Raw genomic sequence first — 19,082 nt, forward strand, 5'->3', positions numbered from 1 at the left:
TGGACTTAGTCATTTTTTCAGCGTTTATCAGACTTTCAGATAGGGGAAATGTCAGTGAGCGTTCCGATTTCAGTTCCAGAACGATTCGCCCGATGAGTCCTTCATATTTAGTCGTTTTCAGCCAATTTTCCGAATTTTTTAAAATTTCACTTTTTTGTGAAAATATCCACGAAATGAGGGAATAATATGTGTGAGGGTACCCCAGGAGTGTTCCAAATGTACGTGGGTAGAATATATATCCCACGGGGGTAAAATTGAAAAAAGGTGAAAAAATTTTTTTTTGGACTTAGTCATTTTTTCAGCGTTTATCAGACTTTCAGATAGGGGAAATGTCAGTGAGCGTTCCGATTTCAGTTCCAGAGCGATTCGCCCGATGAGTCCTACATATTTAGTCGTTTTCAGCCAATTTTCAGAATTTTTGAAAATTTCACTTTTTTGTGAAAATATCCACTAAATGAGGGAATAATGTGTGTGAGGGTACCCCAGGAGAGTTCCAAATGTGTGTGGGTAGAATATATATCCCACGGGGGTAAAATTGAAAAAAGGTGAAAAAAATTTTTTTTTGGACTTAATCATTTTTTCAGCGTTTATCAGACTTTCAGATAGGGGAAATGTCAGTGAGCGTTCCGATTTCAGTTTCAGCGCGATTCGCCCGATGAGTCCTTCATATTCAGTCGTTTTCAGCCAATTTTCTGAATTTTTCAAAATTTCACTTTTTTGTGAAAATATCTACTAAATGAGGGAATAATATGTGTGAGGGTACCCCAGGAGAGTTCCAAATGTGTGTGGGTAGAATATATATCCCACAGGGGTAAAATTGAAAAAAGGTGAAAAATTTTTTTTTTGGACTTAGTCATTTTTTCAGCGTTTATCAGACTTTCAGATAGGGGAAATGTCAATGAGCGTTCCGATTTCAGTTCCAGAGCGATTCGCCCGATGAGTCCTTCATATTTAGTCGTTTTCAGCCAATTTTCTGAATTTTTGAAAATTTCACTTTTTTTGTGAAAATATCCACTAAATGAGGGAATAATATGTGTGAGGGTACCCGAGGAGAGTTCCAAATGTGTGTGGGTAAAATATATATCCCACGGGGGTAAAATTGAAAAAAGGTGAAAAAAATTTTTTTTTGGACTTAGTCATTTTTTCAGCGTTTATCAGACTTTCAGATAGGGGAAATGTCAATGAGCGTTCCGATTTCAGTTCCAGCGCGATTCGCCCGATGAGTCCTTCATATTCAGTCATTTTCAGCCAATTTTCTGAATTTTTGAAAATTTCACTTTTTTGTGAAAATATCCACTAAATGAGGGCATAATATGTGTGAGGGTACCCCAGGAGTGTTCCAAATGTGCGTGGGTAGAATATGTATCCCACGGGGGTAAAATTGAAAAAAGGTGAAAAAATTTTTTTTTGGACTTAGTCATTTTTTCAGCGTTTATCAGACTTTCAGATAGGGGAAATGTCAGTGAGCGTTCCGATTTCAGTTCCAGAGCGATTCGCCCGATGAGTCCTTCATATTTAGTCGTTTTCAGCCAATTTTCAGAATTTTTGAAAATTTCACTTTTTTGTGAAAATATCCACTAAATGAGGGAATAATGTGTGTGAGGGTACCCCAGGAGAGTTCCAAATGTGTGTGGGTAGAATATATATCCCACGGGGGTAAAATTGAAGAAAGGTAAAAAAAATTTTTTTTTGGACTTAGTCATTTTTTCAGCGTTTATCAGACTTTCAGATAGGGGAAATGTCAGTGAGCGTTCCGATTTCAGTTCCAGCGCGATTCGCCCGATGAGTCCTTCATATTCAGTCATTTTCAGCCAATTTTCTGAATTTTTGAAAATTTCACTTTTTTGTGAAAATATCCACTAAATGAGGGCATAATATGTGTGAGGGTACCCCAGGAGTGTTCCAAATGTGCGTGGGTAGAATATATATCCCACGGGGGTAAAATTGAAAAAAGGTGAAAATTTTTTTTTTTCTGTACTTAGTCATTTTTTCAGCGTTTAGCAGACTTTCAGATAGGGAAAATGTCAGTGACCGTTCCGATTTCAGTTCCAGAGCAATTCGCCCGATGAGTCATTCATATTTAGTCGTTTTCAGCCAATTTTCAGAATTTTTGAAAATTTCACTTTTTTGGGAAAATATCCACTAAATGAGGGAATAATATGTGTGAGGGTACAACAGGAGAGTTCCAAATGTGTGTGGGTAGAATCTATATCCCACGGGTGTAAAATTGAAAAAAGGTGAAAAAATTTTTTTTTTTGGACTTAGTCATTTTTTCAGCGTTTATCAGACTTTCAGATAGGGGAAATGTCAGTGAGCGTTCCGATTTCAGTTCCAGAATGATTCACCCGATGAGTCCTTCATATTTAGTCGTTTTCAGCCAATTTTCCGAATTTTTTAAAATTTCACTTTTTTGTGAAAATATCCACGAAATGAGGGAATAATATGTGTGAGGGTACAACAGGAGAGTTCCAAATGTGTGTGGGTAGAATATATATCCCACGGGGGTAAAATTGAAAAAAGGTGAAAAAAATTTTTTTTTGGACTTAGTCATTTTTTCAGCGTTTATCAGACTTTCAGATAGGGGAAATGTCAATGAGCGTTCCGATTTCAGTTCCAGAGCGATTCGCCCGATGAGTCCTTCATATTTAGTCGTTTTCAGCCAATTTTCAGAATTTTTGAAAATTTTACTTTTTTGTGAAAATATCCACTAAATGAGGGAATAATATGTGTGAGGGTACCCCAGGAGAGTTCCAAATGTGTTTGGGTAGAATATATATCCCACGGGGGTAAAATTGAAGAAAGGTAAAAAAAATTTTTTTTTGGACTTAGTCATTTTTTCAGCGTTTATCAGACTTTCAGATAGGGGAAATGTCAGTGAGCGTTCCGATTTCCGTTCCAGCGCTATTCGCCCGATGAGTCCTTCATATTCAGTCATTTTCAGCCAATTTTCTGAATTTTTGAAAATTTCACTTTTTTGTGAAAATATCCACTAAATGAGGGCATAATATGTGTGAGGGTACCCCAGGAGTGTTCCAAATGTGCGTGGGTAGAATATATATCCCACGGGGGTAAAATTGAAAAAAGGTGAAAATTTTTTTTTTTTGTACTTAGTCATTTTTTCAGCGTTTAGCAGACTTTTAGATAGGGAAAATGTCAGTGACCGTTCCGATTTCAGTTCCAGAGCAATTCGCCCAATGAGTCATTCATATTTAGTCGTCTTCAGCCAATTTTCAGAATTTTTCAAAAATTTCACTTTTTTGGGAAAATATCCACTAAATGAGGGAATAATATGTGTGACGATACAACAGGAGAGTTCCAAATGTGTGTGGGTAGAATATATGTCCCACGGGTGTAAAATTGAAAAAAGGTGAAAAAATTTTTTTTTTTGGACTTAGTCATTTTTTCAGCGTTTATCAGACTTTCAGATAGGGGAAATGTCAGTGAGCGTTCCGATTTCAGTTCCAGAACGATTCGCCCGATGAGTCCTTCATATTTAGTCGTTTTCAGCCAATTTTCCGAATTTTTTAAAATTTCACTTTTTTGTGAAAATATCCACGAAATGAGGGAATAATATGTGTGAGGGTACAACAGGAGAGTTCCAAATGTGTGTGGGTAGAATATATATCCCACGGGGGTAAAATTGAAAAAAGTTGAAAAAATTTTTTTTTTTGTACTTAGTCATTTTTTCAGCGTTTATCAGACTTTCAGATAGAGGAAATGTCAATGAGCGTTCCGATTTCACTTCCAGAGCGATTCGCCCGATGAGTCCTTCATATTTAGTCATTTTCAGCCAATTTTCAGAATTTTTGAAAATTTCACTTTTTTGTGAAAATATCCACTAAATGAGGGAATAATGTGTGTGAGGGTACCCCAGGAGAGTTCCAAATGTGTGTGGGTAGAATATATATCCCACGGGGGTAAAATTGAAAAAAGGTGAAAAAAATTTTTTTTTGGACTTAGTCATTTTTTCAGCGTTTATCAGACTTTCAGATAGGGGAAATGTCAATGAGCGTTCCGATTTCAGTTCCAGAGCGATTCGCCCGATGAGTCCTTCATATTTAGTCGTTTTCAGCCAATTTTCAGAATTTTTGAAAATTTTACTTTTTTGTGAAAATATCCACTAAATGAGGGAATAATATGTGTGAGGGTACCCCAGGAGAGTTCCAAATGTGTTTGGGTAGAATATATATCCCACGGGGGTAAAATTGAAGAAAGGTAAAAAAAATTTTTTTTTGGACTTAGTCATTTTTTCAGCGTTTATCAGACTTTCAGATAGGGGAAATGTCAGTGAGCGTTCCGATTTCCGTTCCAGCGCGATTCGCCCGATGAGTCCTTCATATTCAGTCATTTTCAGCCAATTTTCTGAATTTTTGAAAATTTCACTTTTTTGTGAAAATATCCACTAAATGAGGGCATAATATGTGTGAGGGTACCCCAGGAGTGTTCCAAATGTGCGTGGGTAGAATATATATCCCACGGGGGTAAAATTGAAAAAAGGTGAAAATTTTTTTTTTTTGTACTTAGTCATTTTTTCAGCGTTTAGCAGACTTTCAGATAGGGAAAATGTCAGTGACCGTTCCGATTTCAGTTCCAGAGCAATTCGCCCAATGAGTCATTCATATTTAGTCGTCTTCAGCCAATTTTCAGAATTTTTGAAAATTTCACTTTTTTGGGAAAATATCCACTAAATGAGGGAATAATATGTGTGAGGATACAACAGGAGAGTTCCAAATGTGTGTGGGTAGAATATATGTCCCACGGGTGTAAAATTGAAAAAAGGTGAAAAAATTTTTTTTTTTGGACTTAGTCATTTTTTCAGCGTTTATCAGACTTTCAGATAGGGGAAATGTCAGTGAGCGTTCCGATTTCAGTTCCAGAATGATTCGCCCGATGAGTCCTTCATATTTTGTCATTTTCAGCCAATTTTCAGAATTTTTTAAAATTTCTCTTTTTTGTGAAAATATCCACTAAATGAGGGAATAATATGTGTGAGGGTACAACAGGAGAGTTCCAAATGTGTGTGGGTAGAATATATATCCCACGGGGGTAAAATTGAAAAAAGGTGAAATTTTTTTTTTTTGTACTTAGTCATTTTTTCAGCGTTTAGCAGACTTTCAGATAGGGGAAATGTCAATGAGCGTTCCGATTTCAGTTCCAGAGCGATTCGCCCGATGAGTCCTTCATATTTAGTCGTTTTCAGGCAATTTTCTGAATTTTTGAAAATTTCACTTTTTTGTGAAAATATCCACTAAATGAGGGAATAATATGTGTGAGGGTATCCCAGGAGAGTTCCAAATGTGTATGGGTAGAATATATATCCCACGGGGGTAAAATTGAAAAAAGGTAAAAAAGTTTTTTTTTTGGACTTAGTCATTTTTTCAGCGTTTATCAGACTTTCAGATAGGGGAAATGTCAGTGAGCGTTCCGATTTCAGTTCCAGCGCGATTCGCCCGATGAGTCCTTCATATTCAGTCGTGTTCAGCCAATTTTCTGAATTTTTGAAAATTTCACTTTTTTGTGAAAATATCCACTAAATGAGGGAATAATATGTGTGAGGGTACAACAGGAGAATTTTAAATGTGTGTGGGTAGAATATATATCCCACGGGGGTAAAATTGAAAAAAGGTGAAAAAATTTTTTTTTTTGTACTTAGTCATTTTTTCAGCGTTTATCAGACTTTCAGATAGGGGAAATGTCAATGAGCATTCCGATTTCACTTCCAGAGCGATTCGCCCGATGAGTCCTTCATATTTAGTCGTTTTCAGCCAATTTTCAGAATTTTTGAAAATTTCACTTTTTTGTGAAAATATCCACTAAATGAGGGAATAATATGTGTGAGGGTACCCCAGGAGTGTTCCAAATGTGCGTGGGTAGAATATATATCCCACGGGGGTAAAATTGAAAAAAGGTGAAAAATTTTTTTTTTGGACTTAGTCATTTTTTCAGAGTTTATCAGACTTTCAGATAGGGGAAATGTCAGTGAGCGTTCCGATATCAGTTCCAGAGCGATTCGCCCGATGAGTCCTTCATATTTAGTCGTTTTCAGCCAATTTTCAGAATTTTTGAAAATTTCACTTTTTTGTGAAAATATCCACTAAATGAGGGAATAATATGTGTGAGGGTACCCCAGGAGTGTTCCAAATGTACGTGGGTAGAATATATATCCCACGGGGGTAAAATTGAAAAAAGGTGAAAAAAATTTTTTTTGGACTTAGTCATTTTTTCAGCGTTTATCAGACTTTCAGATAGGGGAAATGTCAGTGAGCGTTCCGATTTCAGTTCCAGAGCGATTCGCCCGATGAGTCCTTCATATTTAGTCGTTTTCAGCCAATTTTCAGAATTTTTGAAAATTTAACTTTTTTGTGAAAATATCCACTAAATGAGGGAATAATGTGTGTGAGGGTACCCCAGGAGAGTTCCAAATGTGTGTGGGTAGAATATATATCCCACGGGGGTAAAATTGAAAAAAGGTGAAAAAAAATTTTTTTTGGACTTAGTCATTTTTTCAGCGTTTATCAGACTTTCAGATAGGGGAAATGTCAATGAGCGTTCCGATTTCAGTTCCAGAGCGATTCGCCCGATGAGTCCTTCATATTTAGTCGTTTTCAGCCAATTTTCAGAATTTTTGAAAATTTCACTTTTTTGTGAAAATATCCACTAAATGAGGGAATAATATGTGTGAGAGTACCCCAGGAGTGTTCCAAATGTGCGTGGGTAGAATATATATCCCACGGGGGTAAAATTGAAAAAAGGTGAAAAATTTTTTTTTTGGACTTAGTCATTTTTTCAGCGTTTATCAGACTTTCAGATAGGGGAAATGTCAGTAAGCGTTCCGATTTCAGTTCCAGAGCGATTCGCCCGATGAGTCCTTCATATTTAGTCGTTTTCAGCCAATTTTCAGAATTTTTGAAAATTTCACTTTTTTGTGAAAATATCCACTAAATGAGGGAATAATATGTGTGAGGGTACCCCAGGAGAGTTCCAAATGTTTGTGGGTAGAATATATATCCCACGGGGGTAAAATTGAAAAAAGGTGAAAAAAATTTTTTTTTGGACTTAGTCATTTTTTCAGCGTTTAGCAGACTTTCAGATAGGGGAAATGTCAGTGAGCGTTCCGATTTCAGTTCCAGAGCAATTCGCCCGATGAGTCATTCATATTTAGTCGTTTTCAGCCAATTTTCAGAATTTTTGAAAATTTCACTTTTTTGTGAAAATATCCACTAAATGAGGGAATACTATGTGTGAGGGTACCCCAGGAGAGTTCCAAATGTGTGTGGGTAGAATATATATCCCACGGGGGTAAAATTGAAAAAAGGTGAAATTTTTTTTTTTTGTACTTAGTCATTTTTTCAGCGTTTAGCAGACTTTCAGATAGGGAAAATGTCAGTGAGCATTCCGATTTCAGTTCCAGAGCAATTCGCCCGATGAGTCATTCATATTTAGTCATTTTCAGCCAATTTTCAGAATTTTTGAAAATTTCACTTTTTTGGGAAAATATCCACTAAATGAGGGAATAATATGTGTGAGGGTACAACAGGAGAGTTCCAAATGTGTGTGGGTAGAATATATATCCCACGGGGGTAAAATTGAAAAAAGGTGAAATTTTTTTTTTTGTACTTAGTCATTTTTTCAGCGTTTAGCAGACTTTCAGATAGGGAAAATGTCAGTGAGCGTTCCGATTTCAGTTCCAGAGCAATTCGCCCGATGAGTCATTCATATTTAGTCGTTTTCAGCCAATTTTCAGAATTTTTGAAAATTTCACTTTTTTGGGAAAATATCCACTAAATGAGGGAATAATATGTGTGAGGGTACAACAGGAGAGTTCCAAATGTGTGTGGGTAGAATATATATCCCACGGGTGTAAAATTGAAAAAAGGTGAAAAAATTTTTTTTTTTGTTCTTAGTCATTTTTTCAGCATTTATCAGACTTTCAGATAGGGGAAATATCAGTGAGCATTCCGATTTCAGTTCCAGAACGATTCGCCCGATGAGTCCTTCATATTTAGTCGTTTTCAGCCAATTTTCCGAATTTTTTAAAATTTCACTTTTTTGTGAAAATATCCACTAAATGAGGGAATAATATGTGTGAGGGTACCCCAGGAGTGTTCCAAATGTGCGTGGGTAGAATATATATCCCACGGGGGTAAAATTGAAAAAATTTTTTTTTGGACTTAATCATTTTTTCAGCGTTTATCAGACTTTCAGATAGGGGAAATGTCAGTGAGCGTTCCGATTTCAGTTCCAGCGCGATTCGCCAGATGAGTCCTTCATATTCAGTCGTTTTCAGCCAATTTTCTGAATTTTTCAAAATTTCACTTTTTTGTGAAAATATCCACTAAATGAGGGAATAATATGTGTGAGGGTACCCCAGGAGTGTTCCAAATGTGCGTGGGTAGAATATATATCCCACGGGGGTAAAATTGAAAAAAGTTGAAAAAATTTTTTTTTGGACTTAATCATTTTTTCAGCGTTTATCAGACTTTCAGATAGGGGAAATATCAGTGAGCGTTCCGATTTCAGTTCCAGAGCGATTCGCCCGATGAGTCCTTCATATTTAGTCGTTTTCAGCCAATTTTCAGAATTTTTGAAAATTTCACTTTTTTGTGAAAATATCCACTAAATGAGGGAATAATATGTGTGAGGGTACCCCAGGAGTGTTCCAAATGTGCGTGGGTAGAATATATATCCCACGGGGGTAAAATTGAAAAAAGTTGAAAAAATTTTATTTTGGACTTAATCATTTTTTCAGCGTTTATCAGACTTTCAGATAGGGGAAATATCAGTGAGCGTACCGATTTCAGTTCCAGAACAATTCGCCCGATGAGTCCTTCATATTTAGTCGTTTTCAGCCAATTTTCAGAATTTTTGAAAATTTCACTTTTTTGTGAAAATATCCACTAAATGAGGGAATACTATGAGTGCGGGTACCCCAGGAGAGTTCCAAATGTGTGTGGGTAGAATATATATCCCACGGGGGTAAAATTGAAAAAAGGTGAAAAAATTTTTTTTTTGCACTTAGTCATTTTTTCAGCGTTTATCAGACTTTCAGATAGGGGAAATGTCAGTGAGCGTTCCGATTTCAGTTCCAGAGTGATTCGCCCGATGAATCCTTCATATTTAGTCGTTTTCAGCCAATTTTCAGAATTTTTGAAAATTTCACTTTTTTGTGAAAATATCCACTAAATGAGGGAATAATATGTGTGAGGGTACCCGAGGAGAGTTCCAAATGTATGTGGGTAGAATATATATCCCACGGGGGTAAAATTGAAGAAAGGTAAAAAAAATTTTTTTTTGGACTTAGTCATTTTTTCAGCGTTTATCAGATTTTCAGATAGGGGAAATATCAGTGAGCGTTCCGATTTCAGTTCCAGAGCAATTCGCCAGATGAGCCCTTCATATTTAGTCGTTTTCAGCCAATTTTCAGAATTTTTGAAAATTTCACTTTTTTGTGAAAATATCCACTAAATGAGGGAATAATATGTGTGAGGGTACCCCAGGAGAGTTCCAAATGTGCGTGGGTAGAATATATATCCCATGGGGGTAAAATTGAAGAAAGGTAAAAAAAATTTTTTTTTAGACTTAGTCATTTTTTCAGCGTTTATCAGACTTTCAGATAGGGGAAATGTCAGTGAGCGTTCCGATTTCAGTTTCAGCGCGATTCGCCCGATGAGTCCTTCATATTTAGTCGTTTTCAGCCAATTTTCAGAATTTTTGAAAATTTCACTTTTTTGTGAAAATATCCACTAAATGAGGGAATAATATGTGTGAGGGTACCCCAGGAGTGTTCCAAATGTGCGTGGGTAGAATATATATCCCACGGGGGTAAAATTGAAAAAAGGTGAAAAATTTTTTTTTTTGGACTTAGTCATTTTTTCAGCGTTTAGCAGACTTTCAGATAGGGGAAATGTCAGTGAGCGTTCCGATTTCAGTTCCAGAGCAATTCGCCCGATGAGTCATTCATATTTAGTCGTTTTCAGCCAATTTTCAGAATTTTTGAAAATTTCACTTTTTTGGGAAAATATCCACTAAATGAGGGAACAATATGTGTGAGGGTACAACAGGAGAGTTCCAAATGTGTGTGGGTAGAATATATATCCCACGGGTGTAAAATTGAAAAAAGGTGAAAAAATTTTTTTTTTTGGACTTAGTCATTTTTTCAGCGTTTATCAGACTTTCAGATAGGGGAAATGTCAGTGAGCATTCCGATTTCAGTTCCAGAACGATTCGCCCGATGAGTCCTTCATATTTAGTCGTTTTCAGCCAATTTTCCGAATTTTTTAAAATTTCACTTTTTTGTGAAAATATCCACTAAATGAGGGAATAATATGTGTGAGGGTACAACAGGAGAGTTCCAAATGTGTGTGGGTAGAATATTTATCCCACGGGGGTAAAATTGAAAAAAGGTGAAAAAATTTTTTTTTTGTACTTAGTCATTTTTTCAGCGTTTATCAGACTTTCAGATAGGGGAAATGTCAATGAGCGTTCCGATTTCACTTCCAAAGCGATTCGCCCGATGAGTCCTTCATATTTAGTCGTTTTCAGCCAATTTTCAGAATTTTTAAAAATTTCACTTTTTTGTGAAATATCCACTAAATGAGGGAATAATATGTGTGAGGGTATCCCAGGAGTGCTCCAAATGTGCTTGGGTAGAATATATATCCCACGGGGGTAAAATTGAAAAAAGGTTAAAAATTATTTTTTTTGGACTTAGTCATTTTTTCAGCGTTTATCAGACTTTCAGATAGGGGAAATGTCAATGAGCGTTCCGATGTAAGTTCCAGAGCGATTCGCCCAATGAGTCCTTCATATTTAGTCGTTTTCAGCCAATTTTCTGAATTTTTGAAAATTTCACTTTGTTGTGAAAATATCCACTAAATGAGGGAATAATATGTGTGAGGGTACCCCAGGAGTGTTCCAAATGTGCGTGGGTAGAATATATATCCCACGGGGGTAAAATTGAAAAAAGTTGAAAAAATTTTTTTTTGGACTTAATCATTTTTTCAGCGTTTATCAGACTTTCAGATAGGGGAAATATCAGTGAGCGTTCCGATTTCAGTTCCAGAGCGATCCGCCCGATGAGTCCTTCATATTTAGTCGTTTTCAGCCAATTTTCAGAATTTTTGAAAATTTCACTTTTTTGTGAAAATATCCACTAAATGAGGGAATAATATGTGTGAGGGTACCCCAGGAGTGTTCCAAATGTGCGTGGGTAGAATATATATCCCACGGGGGTAAAATTGAAAAAAGTTGAAAAAATTTTATTTTGGACTTAATCATTTTTTCAGCGTTTATCAGACTTTCAGATAGGGGAAATATCAGTGAGCGTACCGATTTCAGTTCCAGAACAATTCGCCCGATGAGTCCTTCATATTTAGTCGTTTTCAGCCAATTTTCAGAATTTTTGAAAATTTCACTTTTTTGTGAAAATATCCACTAAATGAGGGAATACTATGAGTGCGGGTACCCCAGGAGAGTTCCAAATGTGTGTGGGTAGAATATATATCCCACGGGGGTAAAATTGAAAAAAGGTGAAAAAATTTTTTTTTTGCACTTAGTCATTTTTTCAGCGTTTATCAGAATTTCAGATAGGGGAAATGTCAATGAGCGTTCCGATTTAAGTTCCAGAGCGATTCGCCCAATGAGTCCTTCATATTTAGTAGTTTTCAGCCAATTTTCTGAATTTTTGAAAATGTCACTTTTTTGTGAAAATATCCACTAAATGAGGGAATAATATGTGTGAGGGTACCCGAGGAGAGTTCCAAATGTATGTGGGTAGAATATATATCCCACGGGGGTAAAATTGAAGAAAGGTAAAAAAAATTTTTTTTTGGACTTAGTCATTTTTTCAGCGTTTATCAGACTTTCAGATAGGGGAAATGTCAGTGAGCGTCCCGATTTCAGTTTCAGCGCAATTCGCCCGATGAGTCCTTCATATTTAGTCGTTTTCAGCCAATTTTCAGAATTTTTGAAAATTTCACTTTTTTGTGAAAATATCCACTAAATGAGGGAATAATATGTGTGAGGGTACCCCAGGAGTGTTCCAAATGTGCGTGGGTAGAATATATATCCCACGGGGGTAAAATTGAAAAAAGGTGAAAAATTTTTTTTTTGGACTTAGTCATTTTTTCAGCGTTTAGCAGACTTTCAGATAGGGGAAATGTCAGTGAGCGTTCCGATTTCAGTTCCAGAGCAATTCGCCTGATGAGTCATTCATATTTAGTCGTTTTCAGCCAATTTTCAGAATTTTTGAAAATTTCACTTTTTTGTGAAAATATCCACTAAATGAGGGAATACTATGTGTGAGGGTACAACAGGAGAGTTCCAAATGTGTGTGGGTAGAATATATATCCCACGGGGGTAAAATTGAAAAAAGGTGAAATTTTTTTTTTTGTACTTAGTCATTTTTTCAGCGTTTAGCAGACTTTCAGATAGGGAAAATGTCAGTGAGCGTTCCGATTTCAGTTCCAGAGCAATTCGCCCGATGAGTCATATTTAGTCGTTTTCAGCCAATTTTCAGTATTTTTGAAAATTTCACTTTTTTGGGAAAATATCCACTAAATGAGGGAATAATATGTGTGAGGGTACAACAGGAGAGTTCCAAATGTGTGTGGGTAGAATATATATCCCACGGGGGTAAAATTGAAAAAAGGTGAAATTTTTTTTTTTTTGTACTTAGTCATTTTTTCAGCGTTTAGCAGACTTTCAGATAAGGAAAATGTCAGTGAGCGTTCCGATTTCAGTTCCAGAGCAATTCGCCCGATGAGTCATTCATATTTAGTCGTTTTCAGCCAATTTTCAGAATTTTTGAAAATTTCACTATTTTGGGAAAATATCCACTAAATGAGGGAACAATATGTGTGAGGGTACAACAGGAGAGTTCCAAATGTGTGTGGGTAGAATATATATCCCACGGGTGTAAAATTGAAAAAAGGTGAAAAAATTTTTTTTTTTGTACTTAGTCATTTTTTAAGCGTTTATCAGACTTTCAGATAGGGGAAATGTCAATGAGCGTTCCGATTTCACTTCCAGAGCGATTCGAACGATGAGTCCTTCATATTTAGTCGTTTTCAGCCAATTTTCAGAATTTTTGAAAATTTCACTTTTTTGTGAAATATCCACTAAATGAGGGAATACTATGTGTGAGGGTACCCCAGGAGAGTTCCAAATGTGTGTGGGTAGAATATATATCCCACGGGGGTAAAATTGAAAAAAGGTGAAATTTTTTTTTTTTGTACTTAGTCATTTTTTCAGCGTTTAGCAGACTTTCAGATAGGGAAAATGTCAGTGAGCATTCCGATTTCAGTTCCAGAGCAATTCGCCCGATGAGTCATTCATATTTAGTCATTTTCAGCCAATTTTCAGAATTTTTGAAAATTTCACTTTTTTGGGAAAATATCCACTAAATGAGGGAATAATATGTGTGAGGGTACAACAGGAGAGTTCCAAATGTGTGTGGGTAGAATATATATCCCACGGGGGTAAAATTGAAAAAAGGTGAAATTTTTTTTTTTGTACTTAGTCATTTTTTCAGCGTTTAGCAGACTTTCAGATAGGGAAAATGTCAGTGAGCGTTCCGATTTCAGTTCCAGAGCAATTCGCCCGATGAGTCATTCATATTTAGTCGTTTTCAGCCAATTTTCAGAATTTTTGAAAATTTCACTTTTTTGGGAAAATATCCACTAAATGAGGGAATAATATGTGTGAGGGTACAACAGGAGAGTTCCAAATGTGTGTGGGTAGAATATATATCCCACGGGTGTAAAATTGAAAAAAGGTGAAAAAATTTTTTTTTTTGTTCTTAGTCATTTTTTCAGCATTTATCAGACTTTCAGATAGGGGAAATATCAGTGAGCATTCCGATTTCAGTTCCAGAACGATTCGCCCGATGAGTCCTTCATATTTAGTCGTTTTCAGCCAATTTTCCGAATTTTTTAAAATTTCACTTTTTTGTGAAAATATCCACTAAATGAGGGAATAATATGTGTGAGGGTACCCCAGGAGTGTTCCAAATGTGCGTGGGTAGAATATATATCCCACGGGGGTAAAATTGAAAAAATTTTTTTTTGGACTTAATCATTTTTTCAGCGTTTATCAGACTTTCAGATAGGGGAAATGTCAGTGAGCGTTCCGATTTCAGTTCCAGCGCGATTCGCCAGATGAGTCCTTCATATTCAGTCGTTTTCAGCCAATTTTCTGAATTTTTCAAAATTTCACTTTTTTGTGAAAATATCCACTAAATGAGGGAATAATATGTGTGAGGGTACCCCAGGAGTGTTCCAAATGTGCGTGGGTAGAATATATATCCCACGGGGGTAAAATTGAAAAAAGTTGAAAAAATTTTTTTTTGGACTTAATCATTTTTTCAGCGTTTATCAGACTTTCAGATAGGGGAAATATCAGTGAGCGTTCCGATTTCAGTTCCAGAGCGATTCGCCCGATGAGTCCTTCATATTTAGTCGTTTTCAGCCAATTTTCTGAATTTTTGAAAATTTCACTTTTTTGTGAAAATATCCACTAAATGAGGGAATAATATGTGTGAGGGTACCCCAGGAGTGTTCCAAATGTGCGTGGGTAGAATATATATCCCACGGGGGTAAAATTGAAAAAAGTTGAAAAAATTTTATTTTGGACTTAATCATTTTTTCAGCGTTTATCAGACTTTCAGATAGGGGAAATATCAGTGAGCGTACCGATTTCAGTTCCAGAACAATTCGCCCGATGAGTCCTTCATATTTAGTCGTTTTCAGCCAATTTTCAGAATTTTTGAAAATTTCACTTTTTTGTGAAAATATCCACTAAATGAGGGAATACTATGAGTGCGGGTACCCCAGGAGAGTTCCAAATGTGTGTGGGTAGAATATATATCCCACGGGGGTAAAATTGAAAAAAGGTGAAAAAATTTTTTTCTTGCACTTAGTCATTTTTTCAGCGTTTATCAGACTTTCAGATAGGGGAAATGTCAGTGAGCGTTCCGATTTCAGTTCCAGAGTGATTCGCCCGATGAATCCTTCATATTTAGTCGTTTTCAGCCAATTTTCAGAATTTTTGAAAATTTCACTTTTTTGTGAAAATATCCACTAAATGAGGGAATAATATGTGTGAGGGTACCCGAGGAGAGTTCCAAATGTATGTGGGTAGAATATATATCCCACGGGGGTAAAATTGAAGAAAGGTAAAAAAAATTTTTTTTTGGACTTAGTCATTTTTTCAGCGTTTATCAGATTTTCAGATAGGGGAAATATCAGTGAGCGTTCCGATTTCAGTTCCAGAGCAATTCGCCAGATGAGCCCTTCATATTTAGTCGTTTTCAGCCAATTTTCAGAATTTTTGAAAATTTCACTTTTTTGTGAAAATATCCACTAAATGAGGGAATAATATGTGTGAGGGTACCCCAGGAGAGTTCCAAATGTGCGTGGGTAGAATATATATCCCATGGGGGTAAAATTGAAGAAAGGTAAAAAAAATTTTTTTTTGGACTTAGTCATTTTTTCAGCGTTTATCAGACTTTCAGATAGGGGAAATGTCAGTGAGCGTTCCGATTTCAGTTTCAGCGCGATTCGCCCGATGAGTCCTTCATATTTAGTCGTTTTCAGCCAATTTTCAGAATTTTTGAAAATTTCACTTTTTTGTGAAAATATCCACTAAATGAGGGAATAATATGTGTGAGGGTACCCCAGGAGTGTTCCAAATGTGCGTGGGTAGAATATATATCCCACGGGGGTAAAATTGAAAAAAGGTGAAAAATTTTTTTTTTTGGACTTAGTCATTTTTTCAGCGTTTAGCAGACTTTCAGATAGGGGAAATGTCAGTGAGCGTTCCGATTTCAGTTCCAGAGCAATTCGCCCGATGAGTCATTCATATTTAGTCGTTTTCAGCCAATTTTCAGAATTTTTGAAAATTTCACTTTTTTGGGAAAATATCCACTAAATGAGGGAACAATATGTGTGAGGGTACAACAGGAGAGTTCCAAATGTGTGTGGGTAGAATATATATCCCACGGGTGTAAAATTGAAAAAAGGTGAAAAAATTTTTTTTTTGGACTTAGTCATTTTTTCAGCGTTTATCAGACTTTCAGATAGGGGAAATGTCAGTGAGCATTCCGATTTCAGTTCCAGAACGATTCGCCCGATGAGTCCTTCATATTTAGTCGTTTTCAGCCAATTTTCCGAATTTTTTAAAATTTCACTTTTTTGTGAAAATATCCACTAAATGAGGGAATAATATGTGTGAGGGTACAACAGGAGAGTTCCAAATGTGTGTGGGTAGAATATTTATCCCACGGGGGTAAAATTGAAAAAAGGTGAAAAAATTTTTTTTTTGTACTTAGTCATTTTTTCAGCGTTTATCAGACTTTCAGATAGGGGAAATGTCAATGAGCGTTCCGATTTCACTTCCAAAGCGATTCGCCCGATGAGTCCTTCATATTTAGTCGTTTTCAGCCAATTTTCAGAATTTTTAAAAATTTCACTTTTTTGTGAAATATCCACTAAATGAGGGAATAATATGTGTGAGGGTATCCCAGGAGTGCTCCAAATGTGCTTGGGTAGAATATATATCCCACGGGGGTAAAATTGAAAAAAGGTTAAAAATTATTTTTTTTGGACTTAGTCATTTTTTCAGCGTTTATCAGACTTTCAGATAGGGGAAATGTCAATGAGCGTTCCGATGTAAGTTCCAGAGCGATTCGCCCAATGAGTCCTTCATATTTAGTCGTTTTCAGCCAATTTTCTGAATTTTTGAAAATTTCACTTTGTTGTGAAAATATCCACTAAATGAGGGAATAATATGTGTGAGGGTACCCCAGGAGTGTTCCAAATGTGCGTGGGTAGAATATATATCCCACGGGGGTAAAATTGAAAAAAGTTGAAAAAATTTTTTTTTGGACTTAATCATTTTTTCAGCGTTTATCAGACTTTCAGATAGGGGAAATATCAGTGAGCGTTCCGATTTCAGTTCCAGAGCGATCCGCCCGATGAGTCCTTCATATTTAGTCGTTTTCAGCCAATTTTCAGAATTTTTGAAAATTTCACTTTTTTGTGAAAATATCCACTAAATGAGGGAATAATATGTGTGAGGGTACCCCAGGAGTGTTCCAAATGTGCGTGGGTAGAATATATATCCCACGGGGGTAAAATTGAAAAAAGTTGAAAAAATTTTATTTTGGACTTAATCATTTTTTCAGCGTTTATCAGACTTTCAGATAGGGGAAATATCAGTGAGCGTACCGCTTTCAGTTCCAGAACAATTCGCCCGATGAGTCCTTCATATTTAGTCGTTTTCAGCCAATTTTCAGAATTTTTGAAAATTTCACTTTTTTGTGAAAATATCCACTAAATGAGGGAATACTATGAGTGCGGGTACCCCAGGAGAGTTCCAAATGTGTGTGGGTAGAATATATATCCCACGGGGGTAAAATTGAAAAAAGGTGAAAAAATTTTTTTTTTGCACTTAGTCATTTTTTCAGCGTTTATCAGAATTTCAGATAGGGGAAATGTCAATGAGCGTTCCGATTTAAGTTCCAGAGCGATTCGCCCAATGAGTCCTTCATATTTAGTAGTTTTCAGCCAATTTTCTGAATTTTTGAAAATGTCACTTTTTTGTGAAAATATCCACTAAATGAGGGAATAATATGTGTGAGGGTACCCGAGGAGAGTTCCAAATGTATGTGGGTAGAATATATATCCCACGGGGGTAAAATTGAAGAAAGGTAAAAAAAATTTTTTTTTGGACTTAGTCATTTTTTCAGCGTTTATCAGACTTTCAGATAGGGGAAATGTCAGTGAGCGTCCCGATTTCAGTTTCAGCGCAATTCGCCCGATGAGTCCTTCATATTTAGTCGTTTTCAGCCAATTTTCAGAATTTTTGAAAATTTCACTTTTTTGTGAAAATATCCACTAAATGAGGGAATAATATGTGTGAGGGTACCCCAGGAGTGTTCCAAATGTGCGTGGGTAGAATATATATCCCACGGGGGTAAAATTGAAAAAAGGTGAAAAATTTTTTTTTTGGACTTAGTCATTTTTTCAGCGTTTAGCAGACTTTCAGATAGGGGAAATGTCAGTGAGCGTTCCGATTTCAGTTCCAGAGCAATTCGCCTGATGAGTCATTCATATTTAGTCGTTTTCAGCCAATTTTCAGAATTTTTGAAAATTTCACTTTTTTGTGAAAATATCCACTAAATGAGGGAATACTATGTGTGAGGGTACCCCAGGAGAGTTCCAAATGTGTGTGGGTAGAATATATATCCCACGGGGGTAAAATTGAAAAAAGGTGAAATTTTTTTTTTTGTACTTAGTCATTTTTTCAGCGTTTAGCAGACTTTCAGATAGGGAAAATGTCAGTGAGCGTTCCGATTTCAGTTCCAGAGCAATTCGCCCGATGAGTCATATTTAGTCGTTTTCAGCCAATTTTCAGTATTTTTGAAAATTTCACTTTTTTGGGAAAATATCCACTAAATGAGGGAATAATATGTGTGAGGGTACAACAGGAGAGTTCCAAATGTGTGTGGGTAGAATATATATCCCACGGGGGTAAAATTGAAAAAAGGTGAAATTTTTTTTTTTTTGTACTTAGTCATTTTTTCAGCGTTTAGCAGACTTTCAGATAGGGAAAATGTCAGTGAGCGTTCCGATTTCAGTTCCAGAGCAATTCGCCCGATGAGTCATTCATATTTAGTCGTTTTCAGCCAATTTTCAGAATTTTTGAAAATTTCACTATTTTGGGAAAATATCCACTAAATGAGGGAACAATATGTGTGAGGGTACAACAGGAGAGTTCCAAATGTGTGTGGGTAGAATATATATCCCACGGGTGTAAAATTGAAAAAAGGTGAAAAAATTTTTTTTTTTGGACTTAGTCATTTTTTCAGCGTTTATCAGACTTTCAGATAGGGGAAATGTCAGTCAGCGTTCCGATTTCAGTTCCAGAACGATTCGCCCGATGAGTCCTTCATATTTTGTCGTTTTCAGCCAATTTTCAGAATTTTTTAAAATTTCTCTTTTTTGTGAAAATATCCACTAAACGAGGGAATAATATGTGTGAGGGTACAACAGGAGAGTTCCAAATGTGTGTGGGTAGAATAT

The sequence above is a fragment of the Phyllobates terribilis genome, unplaced genomic scaffold (assembly GCF_046119375.1).
Source record: "Phyllobates terribilis strain yellow unplaced genomic scaffold, ASM4611937v1 Scaffold_41__1_contigs__length_11206878, whole genome shotgun sequence".
Classification (NCBI taxonomy): Eukaryota; Metazoa; Chordata; class Amphibia; order Anura; family Dendrobatidae; genus Phyllobates; species Phyllobates terribilis.